The following is a 13384-nucleotide window of genomic DNA, read 5'->3' as shown; positions in this document are numbered from 1 at the left end:
ATTGCAAAAAGATTTCCCCAAAATTTCAGGATTCTAATCCTAAAAGCAAATAAATAAATAAGGCTAAAACTAACAAAAATTAAACTTTTCTAAGCTGAAGCAATCTGAAGAGATATGAAAATACATAAGCTTATGATTCTGAATGGATTATTTCCACAGGAGGACATTACTAGGGCAATTTGAAAATTAAAGTGGGTCTTAGAAGTAGATTCAGAAATTGCTGCAGTCCGGCTGCAGCAAAATAACCGGGGGGTGACGAACAACTTGTGTAGATTGATACAGCAGGAGTGGAAGCCGTTTATTGTAGGACCTGAGGAATATTTATACATTTCACACAGCTTATCTAATTAACATAAACTAGATACAGCAGTCAACCAAACAGGAATCTCCACACTTAATGGCTCACTGGCGTTACTTCACAAAACACTCCCTCTGGCATATTGCCAGGCACCATCCAGACTTGTTTACAGACTCTAACATTTCTCTGGCAAAATGCCAGGCGCCATCCTGACTTGTTTACAGACTCTAACAAGAAATCAATCAGTACTAGTTTCTGATTTGTGATATGCTGTGGATAAAGATGATGTATGCATCAGATAGCACACACCAAAATATTATTTAGGTATATTACATCAGTTTGTCAATTTACTATTAAAAGATTTCAGAAAATAAAAGCTATATCTTTACTTTTCATATTGTAACTCAGACTTTTCAGTAAATTATAAGTTTGGGGGAACAAGGTTTTGTTTTGTTTGGTTTGGTTTGGTTTGGTTTTGGTTTTGGTTTTTATAGATTTAAGCCATTTTCACTCTGCAGAGGACTAGAATCAAAGCTTTAAAAAACAGGTTTGAATCTCAGAATAGACAGGACAGAACTCCTCTGAAAAATACCAATCCAAATTGATTTGTGCTTGTTTTTAATACTCCTCGACTTAAATGTCTAGCATGCTGATGTCTTCCCTTAATCCTGATGTGTGTCTCCCTCATTCCATTTGCAAGTTTCAAAAAGGCTTAGAACAAGGACTCACGGTAGCCTTTGTAGTGGTGTATTTCTGTTTCTCCAAGTGTTCCTTTGCAGTTTTGTCATGCCTGTAACTTTTCATATTTCTTCACATTCCCTTTCTCAACTCTCATTTTATTTCCTCTTTCCAATATCTTTGCACTTTCTGCCTACACACCACATGTTGTAACTTTTTTGCGTGATCCACTTGATATTTCTAACCTATCACTCTCTTTTATCTCACCTGGTAAAACTGTTAAATTCTTTCTGGCCGATTTGCTTTTATCTTGGTCCTGATTTTCACCACTGATAGGCATTTTCTCACATAATGAATCTCATTTTTACTGGTCTCATTTTCTCTACTCGTTTTAACCAAGTAATATTTAAATTTATTCATAATCTTATGATTACAGTCATTTTTATTCATTCATTCTTCATTATTTATTCATTCATTCCACAAACACGTGTTACACTCTTTTAAAATGTTAAAACACTACACTATGCGCTAGAAAAGTACAAAGAAGACACAACATGGTCCCTGGTCCAGCTGTGATTCCATCATGCAGCACAGGGTGCTCCTTTCTCTATGCCTTCGTGCCAATCCTGGGTACTGTTGGACGAAGGGGAGAGACCATAGTGTTGAACTCGATGGTAAAATATGGGTGAGTTTTCCACTTATAGAATGAGAATATATATTCAATGTAGAAACAAATGGAAAAGCCAGAGGATTCAGCTTGTAATCCCAAACTCCTAGTGTGATTTCAATGAAGAGGAAAATGTAAGACAGGAGAGTCAGAATATGTTAGCACTATTAGATAAAGCTTTTCTTAAGAGATCAGATAATGTGTTTGGACCTGAACTCATATATAAATAAGGAAGCATTAAAGAGGATTGTACAATGTGGGGTGATGTCATCTAATTTCTATATTAAATGAATTGGAAATGAGAACAATGGATCTAGGAGATGTTGTGGGTGACTCTAGCAAAGAGTCCTTCAGAGAGAAGATCCAAGCCTGAGCAAATGCAGCAATGGCAAGGAGAAAAAGACACTTAGGAGACATTCAGTGGATCCTGTGGTGCTCTGCTCCCTCTAGATACCTCCCCTCTGCCACCTAAGCTGCTTTGTTGAATCTCTCTACCTGACTGTGACCTTAAAGTTGAGTCTTAAAACCTTAGAGCTTGAGAACCATATGATTGAGAAGGACAAGTGTAGATCCAAAGGACTAGCATGAAGTCTCAATGCTACTGAGATCAAGGTGGGAGGGCAGGTGTCTGGATTTACACCTGTTAAGGCATAACTGAGGTCAAACAGGATTCAGAAAGAATTTAGGAAGAACATTGGGAATCATGACTTGCTAGATATGCTGGGGGAGCGAAATCCAAATGAGTGTCATGTTTTGAGTTTGGACTGACAATTCCTATTTCAGCTTCCTGAAGTGGTGATAGAAAACAAATTAGGAAGAGTCAGCCTATGAAAGATGAAAGAATTGATTCTATTCTGAACATTTGTATTTTAGCCATTCATGGGTATTCAAATGAATATGTTCAGCTGGGAAGCAGATGCATATGACAGAAGCCAAGGAGATGTCTGCGTAGGAGATTTAGATTTAGAAATCATTATGCTATCAGTGTGTGTTAAACCGGGACACTAGGTGGGATTTTTCAAGGGAAATGCATGGACAGAGAAAAACTACAGTGGCTTGAAAACAAAGCACAGATAAACCTATATGTAAGCATTGTGTGAAAGGAATCCACAGAATAGCCAGAGATGTTATCAGAGACAGTGAGGATGCCAGGAGACAGCCACTCTTTTCTCTTTCCTATCACTATTTCTCACACCGCAGCCAGAGTAATCTTTAAATAACAGGCGTTTGATCAGGTTATTCCTCTGCCTAATGCAGTTTTAGGTTTTTCAGAACTTTTGCAGTAAAACCTACTCACAGGGACCTGAAGTCCTTCTGGACTCTGTTTATTTCCCCAGCCTCATTTTATGCCAGTTCTTGCCTCCTTCCACAGCTCACCATGGATCGCCTTTTGGTTCTGCAGCCTTAGTGCTTTTATCTCTATGATTGCCTGCCACGTGAGCTCAGCTCTCCTCTTCACAGGGCAGCATCACTTAGAGTAGCTTTGGTTACATATCACCCTCCCCTTTTTAGAGAAAGTTTCCACCACTGTCAGATTCAAGCTAGTCTGCTCTTCTCATTCCCTCCTTCAATCTCTTGTCTCTTTCATAGAATGTACCACAAAGAGAGTTAGGCATCAACTTGTTTCTTGATTTATGCTGTGTCTTTTTCATTCATTAGAATATAAGTCCCTATAGAAAATCACCTTCTCTTTCTTTTACATCTTAATATTCCCACCAGCTTGAACAGTACTTACAACTTGGTTCTGGTTCAAAACAGCAGCATTAGATAGTGAAGTGGGTCACTAAGTCAAGAGATGTAGAGCATTTCAAAAACCAAGGAATGATTTAAATATTATTATAGTTACCGTAAAGGCCACCAGAAAAAAAAAATAAGACTTTTGAGAAATTTACATTGCATTTTTTTATAATAAATTATTACTACCAGTTATTAGCGCTAGTTGCCCCTGGAGCTTCATTGGAGTACAGTAAGCATAAACTGGATTGCACTTGATTTTTGATCCTTGGGGATGGAGATAGGATGCACTGGGAATAGAAAGCCTAGGTAAGTCAGTCTAGACAAGTAGGCAAAACAAGAAGCAGATAAAGAAAAGGAAAAGAGGAAGGGATTATATTATGTGGATATTTTTATTTGTTTTGCTCTCTTTTAAGAAGGGAAAGGTTTAAACTGATGACTAAGAGGAAGAAAAGTCAAAAGGAAGAGACTGTTGATTTAGAAGAGAGCTATTTTTAGAATAACTTTCAAAAGAAAGCAAATGAATGGGGTCAAGAGCAATAATGGAGAGGAGGAGGAGGAAAATCTTAACCACTAAGATAGAAAAAAAGGAAAGAGAGAAAGAAACAGAGACAGAGAGACACAGCACACCAAGAGACAAGAGGGGGAGAAAAAAGAACAGGTAGGGCTCTAGATGATTCTACAAACCTTTATGTCAAGGAGTTAATGTGAAGTACCACAGGGATGAAAATATGTTTTGGAAAGGGGATTTCTTCATTGGCATAGAAGTTTATCCTAGGTGACCATGAATTTGGGAAGCCCACAAATCGACATGGTTTATGCATTTTTTTCCATAATGTTTAGAGGTATATGTAGCAAAATGCAAATGTAAGATTTACTTTGATTTGTGTTTTTCCAGGTGCATTCAATGGAATTATGGAGAAGAAAGAGATTAGGTGAGAATAACTCAGCTGATCAATTAAATAGAGGATACAGGGTAGCAAAGGCAGTGAGACCAGGAAGCTTGAGAAATAGGAAATAAATGGAGGCATGAAGGAAATATAAGGGTCTACAAAGTCTGACACAAGAAGGAATTTGAGGTCAGAAGAAAACTAGAAAATAAAAAGGATTTACTTCAGCATCTATTAGTGGAATTTAAGATTTTCAAGGCACAACATGTGGAGACATATAATGCTCAGGTGTATTGGAGGATATGCAGGAAATGAAGAATTCATACTTGAGAACAGAGAGAGGTAGAACTGGTCATCATAAGCTCAAGAGCAAAGTGATTTATTAAAGAAGGATGAATTTTATAATTCATACAATTGTCTTCTCTGTTGCAAAAATATCTTCATCAATTATACTATACTTTTGCTCAGAATGTTTCTTTTCTCTCATCTACTTCCTTTATTCTGGAAGGATGTACATTTTTCACATCCCTTGAAGGCCATTGTGCCATTGCAAGACTACTTAAAGTGTATTTGATTATATTCTTATTGGCCATTCATCTGCTTCTCTATTCAGACACACACACACACACACACACACACACACACACACACACACACAAAATTTTCATTTTTAGAAAATATATATTGAAAACCTATTCTGTTGAAGGTGCTGGTTTAGAGTCAGTGAGAGATGTTGGAGTAACTATGACTTAGTTCCTGTCATGAAGAAAAATATCAACCCCCAAAGAGATGCAAAAACATATAGAAAGTACTACATAGAAATCTAAAGAAGTATAGGGCATTGAAGTAGCACTGAATTTCAAAAACAGTGATGTTAGTGCTGAAAAAGTCAGGCAATTTTGTTAAGTCTGAATTTCTTTATTTAGTCTATGCATATCCTTGAACTAATTTTTCTGACTGTGAATATTATCTTGGAAACATTAAAAAAAGAACATGAAATTTTTTAGGAAAATTAGAAAAGAAAACTGAAAAAAAAATATTTACTACATTTTTAAGAAAATTAATGTATCCCAGAGTTTAAACATTAGTGGTTTTCATTCATAATCTTAAAAATCATGGTGCTGGAAATCAGGTCCTATACATTCTGGCCAGGCACTACTTGACAGTGATGAGTGGAGGGCCTTAGACATTGTTTTTCTCTACACACTGAACAGATGCAATACTCTAGCATTTATTCTATGTAGATTTCTTATAATAACACCATTAAAAATGACAAATATAAAAGCAATTTTAATAGTGTAAAATTTTAAATAAATATGATTCAAAACAGTGACAATCAAAAAATATTTGGAAAACAAGTTTTACTGGCATAATTAATAAGCACTTCTCAAAAACACAGGGAATAGCTGTGTGGGCTTACCAACCATTACTACTGTCTCACTGGCAGTCATTATATGCAGCACTCCTTTGTGGGAAACAAAATAGCAAATAATCCTCTAGTTAAAAAATAGCCTCAAAAATCAAGACAACCAATTGATTTTTTGCTGGTACAAACATCCTTCACTAGAGATTAAATTATCAGAAGCTTGGGTCTGGGGTTATGGCTCAGTGGTAGAGTGCTTGCCTAGCATGTATGAGACACTGAGTTCAAGTCTCAGCAACACATATAAATAAATGAATAAAATAAAGGTCCATCAACATCTAAAAAAAAATTTAAAAATCATCACAAGTTAAAGGTGGGACCATGTTTGGAAAAAGAGGCAAGGGATTTTGTTTTAACTTGAAGAAGCCATTTCAATCTACTAACTATTGAATTAAAAATCAACACATATATTTATTTGCTACCATACAACTGCCAACTTATGTGGCAATTTTTGGAAGAAATAGCAAGGAAGAGACAAAGACTTTTAATCTCAAGGAATTATAATTCACTCATTAATCAACAAATATTTATTCATTAAGTGTTCACCAAATACTTAAACCTTAGTTGGAGATAATACAATAAATTAAATAGCTGGAAAAAATGAAATAATATGATTAATCAGATGTTTTCAGATTCACATTAATTGTTTTAAAAATCCAGAAAACAGAATATCTTTGGGTCTGGAGTTTTCCAAGACAGCTCCATGACCATCAGATTTTAGAGAATATAATTTGAATTGACAAAAGAAGAAAGAACACCCATTCTAAATAAAAATAATAATATAAATAAATGCTTCAGTATAACATGCATGTCATTCTATTGCCCTATGCATTGCAAAATACATAGTATTTTGCAAATATGTCCCTGTAAAAGCAAAGAATAAATGTCAGATCAATTAATTAAAAGAACCAGTTGTGAGGCCAAAGTTTTTTGTTGTTGTTGTTGTTGTTTGTTTGTTTTATCTTAATTTAAAAGGCAATTGGTATATATTCACTGTTGTTCCATTTTAACCTGGAATGCCTTTAAAGTTTTGGGATACATCTTATATTACTTGCCTATTAGAATAATTGCCTATTATAATAATGCCACTTTCAACATATTTCAAACCTACTTTCTTCTTTTTTCTTTTTTTAACAGAGTACATTCTTGGATTTCTTTCAACTTCCTGAATATCTGTAAGTTAAATTTTAAGTGATTCATTAAAAATGCAGTCTGTAACACTATTTAACTAAAAGCAATGACACAGGAAGTGATGTCGGTGTAAATTTCTACAAGTTTATAATCAAACTTTAAAAGATGTTTTGTGTTGCTTTCAATGGGTCAAATTTAACTTTCCCTCATGGTACTACTAAATTGATTTTAGTGAGCCTAATATCTCAAATTTTTTAAATTATAGCTTTTCAGTGACTATTCTCATTTGTTAAAAGACTTATTTTTCTGCAATATTTTACCTCAGCAAACATTTGTAAAATCTATTTAGCATTTTTCACCTTTATACTCCTTTTATTAGCATTATCTCACACTGTTCTTTTCATTTTTCTACACAATTGTTCCTAGATTTGATTTTTTGACATATGCCATTATTATATTTGGTTAAATTTTCAAAGCATAATCTCTAGACCAACAGTTTTCTAATTATTTTTCTTGGCAAGAAAGCATTTATTTGAAGAAAATTATATGCTTACATATAAAATATAAACAAGTAAAATGGAGCTGCATTGTTAAAGTGGGTGTTAAATGCTCAGCATTCTGTATATGCTCCCTCTTCCACTTGCCCCTCCCGCTGCTGTCCTCTACACGGTTCCAAAGGTTTCCTGGACTTTTGATGTCCACAGTTGAAAGCAAATGTTACGAATGACAATTTCCATTACTGACTAGTCTCCACTTTTACAGTCTATCTCCAAGTGAGCATTCTCTTTTGTTATGAAACATCATCTATATGTTTTCCTTTTTACCAGTAAATATTAGAGAGAAAATTGAGAAATGTTCTTCCCACACATATACACACATAGTATAACAATTTTGTTTGCCCTTTTTTTCTATAAAATGAACAATAAGATATTATAATATAAAAATTCTATTCAATATATTTGAGAAGATATACTTGATCAATGAGTAGAAAAAAATTGATATTGTCTAGATATCATAGAAAAGAATACTTGTATTCCTTGTATATTTTAACTTCAAGTGTACACATTTGCCATTTTTTTTCTATATTGAGTCTTTCCTGGATTATGAATTTTCTAGCTAGAGTTTTATCTTTGTATACACCTTGTCTGTCCGTTACTCATTGTGGATAATTAACCAGTTCTAGTTCCTTTAAAATGAATTGAAGATGTGTAGATTCCTTTCTATTCTCATATACTGATTTTTCAATAATTAAAGGGATAGCACTTTTTAAAGGCTTGAACTCATTTGAAACAATGGGTATAATTAGGAACAGCATAAATTCAATGGCCTGGATTAAAACATATAATGCTCATTCAGGATAAAATATTTTGGTGCCTATTAGTGATGAACAGTATTGGAATATGTCATGATATGGTTATGAGTTGGAAAATATTTATTAGTTATTAGATGAAAATGGTCATTCCAGAATTGGTTATATAATTTTTAAGTACATGTGGGAATATTCTGTATCTAGAATTTTTATTAGTAAAATTTGATTTGGAGAAACATCTCCAGCAATCTCTAGTCATACCATGTATTCTCCTGAAGCCTTAGGTGGCAGGAGATTAGATGTTACTTAAAGAAATTCAAGATTATAGAAGCCTGAAAGCCTGACTGTAGCAAAAGGAGGCAGAGCACACCTGTGCAGACTTAGGGTCCTGGAGCTCTAGCTTTAAGTTTGTTCTCTCCCACTTGTCAGTTTTGAGGCATTGAGTAATGCATAGAAACTCTGCTTCCTTGTCTATAAAACATTATCTACCTAATGGGGTAATCATGGGAAAAAAATACAACATACATATAATCATATGTATAAATACTTTAGTCAACTTTTTCAACACTGTGGCCAAAATATCTGGCAAGAACAATTGTAGAGGAGAAAAATTTTATTTGACACTCATGATTTCAGAGGCCTTAGTCCATAGATGGCCAACTCCATAGCTCTGAAGGGGCATGGTGGAGGATAACTGCGCAGGGCAGGACAGTAAGCAGAGAGCTTTACTCACTGGGAACAAAATATAAACCAGTGACCTACCTTCTCTAGCTATATATTGCCTACAGTTACCACCCAGTTAATCCATCAATGGATTAATCCACTGCTTAATTTAAGGCTCTCATAAACACTCATTTTACCTCTAAACTTTCTTGCATTGTCTCACATATGAATTTTTTTCGGGGGAGGCACCTCATATCTAACCCCTAATAAAAATGTTCGTGTCTGCACCAGAATCATATGTTGAAATCCTGACCTCCAATATGATGGTATTAAGAGGTGTGAACTTTGGGAGGTAATAAGGAGAGCAGGTAGAACTTATAAGAGTAGTGTTCGTATAAGAAGAGAGAAGAGCATCCTCTTGCACTGTGCTCTTTTCCATGAAAGGATACAATTTGAAGATGTCCATCTGAAAACCATGAAGTGGACCCAAGGTGTGACACCATTTCTGCCAACACCTTGATCTTGGGCTTCTCAGTTTCCAGCACTGTGAGAAAATATGCTTTGAAAATTATGATTTGAGTAAGTCACTCAGCCTCTGATGGTTAGTTACAGAAATCCAAAAAACCTGGAGCAAGATGTAAAGATCTTGGTGATATTCTTACATGTGGAAATTTCTAAATATATTGTCCCTATAAATTAATACATTTTAAAATGTGCCCGTGATCAGAACAGAATTTTGAGACACTGACAATGGAGGCCGAGGAGAGACAGGAAGCACAAGGGAAAAGGAACTTTGTAGGGGAAACACATAGTATCAGTGCTTCTGTCAACCAGAGATACACTAAGCTTTCTTTCAGAATTGCATCTGGAACCATCAGAGGCAGCCCCTGGTACACAGGTTGACGGATAAGTGACTAACTAAACAGCAGCTCCATGCTACTGAGCAATAAGGTCAGCTTTGTTCACTTCCATGACCCTGGTGCCCACCTCTCACAGTGAGTGATTAGAAAATATTTCATCACGGTCTAAATGAAGAAGTGAACTGATATTACTGATAATGCAATATCCTAATTTCCATTTTATATGTTATAGCTATCCACTTGGAGTATGTATCACACTGATACCAATAGTCCATTTTAAAATCACTTAGAATCTTCTCTTAAGGTTTAATCCCAGATGCTATTTGGACAATCCTCTTTTATTTCCATGTATTTTTATTAGAATTCTGTCTTTGCCTTGTTCCTAGATTTCATTTATAGAGGGAGACTGAATCAAAAGAAGAGTCATAACTTTACCTTTAACTTTAACAAATGTTTTGGATACCAAAACACATTTTAACAAGAGTTGTAACCTAATTATTAGCATAAATAACGGAAATGCTTGATCCCATATTTTCATCCATCCCTAGCAATGACAATGTATATCACAAATATGATTGATTTATTCATACGAACAATAATAAAATAATACCCACATTTTTATCTTTGAATTCTGTATATTGGTATGAAAGTAAGTATATTTTCAGTTCTCATGTTCAGGAATGTGTGGCATTAGGATGAGAACAATAATTATAGTGATGTATCCCTTAATTGGAGAAGCATTTACCTCTCTCTTTTATACCCTTATTCTTGGTTTGAATTTATAATGTTTAAAATACAAGTTGATGGAATTTATTTGCAAAATGATAAAACTAAACTTATCCCTTCATCATTTTTCTTAAAAAAAGAATATTTTAGCATTTTGTACATTTTGTAGCTATGACCTATTATCGAATCCTTTTTTTAGTTCATACTTTTTTAATTTTTAAAAAGCAGTTATTAATATTTTCACTTTTCCAGTCTTATTTTTTTGTTACACTAAATCCTTGTCATTCAATTTAAAATTTTAAAGCTGCACATATGACTCTTCTTTGTAGATTGATCTTTGGAATCACACACAAAAAATAAATAAATATCATTTCCACACCCAATGTGTGGTGATCCCTCTAGTTTTTCTGCTATCCTAACTTAGTTGATTTCTTGCACTGTGAAAAACTAAGCCTGCAAACAACGTTTTTCTCTCATCGTGTGCCTTAGATTTTTAAAAGCGTGTGGCATAATCAGCTCTAAAAACATATGTGCTCACACCCCCTGCCCGTACTCCCAGGACATCTCACTAATTCATCACCATCCAATCAATAATGGCACCTGCTGAGAGGGGGCCAGAGAAGGATGACTTTTTTTTTTTCACATAAATATTTGAAATTGGCCTAATTATATTGTCCTGGGCTTGGATGCAATGACAATAACCTTCCATTTAGACAAGCAGTGATACACACGGGTGGAAAAATACCTCTTAGGCAGATTAAATAGAAATGTGCCCCTGAAGTCTGCAAACCACAAAAACTACCATCTGCCTACATTGCACCTGCATAAAAATGAAGACTGTTAAAAAGGGGGGGGTGGTATCAGAAAGAAATGATGACACTGAACTTTGCACCTTACCACTGTTACATATATATAGTAATCTTCCATAGCTTTCTCCTTTCCTATTTCCAACCTCTATTTTTTTCCTATAGAAATGCCCTTGCCCTCCTTTCATTTTTCTCTTTATTTTTCTCTTCTTATGTCTCCTCTTCTCCTTTTCTCCACTTTGTCTTTACATTCTGTTTTTCCTCTTGGACTTGGGTGTAACACAACCAGGAGAGTCATTTGAGATAATCAATCTTCCAGCACTGAGAAGAAAGAATTTCAAGGGATCTGCCTGTATATATGGAAAATTGTTAGAAAAATATTATGAATTTTCAAGGCAAGAGGTTATGAGTTTCTAAAATGAGAGTCGTGAAAAAGACTAAGAAAAGAGTAGACGTGAGAACTTGTAAAGATAGAAGCAACAGCTTCACAATTATGGGGGTGCGTGAGGTAGAACACACCTTCAGAACGCTTAAGAGAATCATTTGCACTTCACAACTGAATTTTTTCAACTGCTAATTCGGTCGTTGCAATGTGAACTTCAGCAATCTGCCCTTTATATGCATAACTATATCATAAATAAATCAGGGGAAAACTAATGAGAAAATATATATCAAAGAGCCAACTAAGCTCCATGCGCAAAATCAACAACAGTTTGTAATTCAGTTCAATCATGTGCGGGGTAATTGCATGTTATGCAATCCAAAAGCAAGTAAACTTGCTATTGTAAAATTAAGCCGAGTACTGAATGTTGGCTATATGTGAATGCAAAGCTCTACATAAGAACTACAGTGGGTTTGCATGTTTAGACGTACTAAAATATGCACTTGGAAAAAAAAAAAAAAGACTTCTCTCCTATGACCTCTTTGGAAAAATAATACCATTGGGCATCACGCCTTGGAAACCCACATGGCACAGTTAATGAAAAGCCAGGAGTTTGGAGAGAATATTGAATTTGAAAGTCTCTGAGAGTGTTCCCCAAATGGGTTGTTAAGTCCGTGTGACAGAGAACATTAGTGCTAGATGATGACAGTCATTCGATTCTAAACACAAACCATATTGTCTGTGATTAAAGGCAGATGCCGGAGGAGGGCATCCAGGGCATTGTGGCCAGAGTTGCGTTAGAACTATCCCTTGGTGATTTCAAGGCTGTGACCAAAAGTAATAATAATCATCATAATAAAATAAAACAAAATCTGCCTTTGTCCTCATATTGAAGGGTAGATGTTTATGACTTCCGAAAGCTTAAGGTCCAAATTTTTTCTACATTTGGGGAAAACATCAGAACTCTTTATATAAATATATATATGTATATATTACATGCATTTAATAGATATAAAAAGCACAAAATAAACACATTTCAGGCCACAAGAAGAAGATATCTACAGCAACTGATTATAGCACATAGGTGAGTGAGAGTCTGTTTGCCTCTGGAGATGTTATGCGCATTTGTCTATTTGGCTTGTTAGAAGGTTTGGGGAAATGGTAGGTGTTTAAAGAGCCTTTTTCCTATAATTACTCAATCAAGAACAATAGAACTATTTTCTGTATTGATATTTTTCCTTAGCATTTATAGAGTTTTGGTGGAATATTCTTTCCTTCTTTCAAACTCTCATAACAGCGTCATTGCGTCACTCATGGAAAACATCACATTGATTTATTAGAACTATTTTTAGATATCTGCAATTCTCTTGATAGACCATAAATCATTTTGGGTCAAATGCTGTATCCATCTAACACTAATTGAATATTTATAAGTTCAGAATTTTCTATAAGCTTTACTCGTGCTATATTGACTTGTACAACAACTATATAAGATGGACACATTATTTTCCCAATCTTACATTCCAGGCAACTGTAGCAGAGAAAGGTAAATTAAACAAGGGAACAAAGTTAGAAATTAATAGAGCTGAGATCTGAACACAGCACAGCCCCAGCATTGTTAGGAAAGACCTGGGGAATAGCAGACAAAGCTGAAGGTGTGCCCAAAGTGGACATATTTCTTCAAAATGATCTTTCATCCCAAAGGCCTCACCCTCAAATTAAGGGTGAGCCAGAAGTAAGTGTTTCTCACTCTCTACTCAGCACATACACCCAGGGGTCAGCAAAAGAATGTGACTTGCATCTGAAAATATCAAAAG

The sequence above is a fragment of the Callospermophilus lateralis genome, chromosome 17 (assembly GCF_048772815.1).
Source record: "Callospermophilus lateralis isolate mCalLat2 chromosome 17, mCalLat2.hap1, whole genome shotgun sequence".
In the NCBI taxonomy this organism is placed as follows: domain Eukaryota; kingdom Metazoa; phylum Chordata; class Mammalia; order Rodentia; family Sciuridae; genus Callospermophilus; species Callospermophilus lateralis.
Note: the sequence above shows the minus strand (reverse complement) of the source record.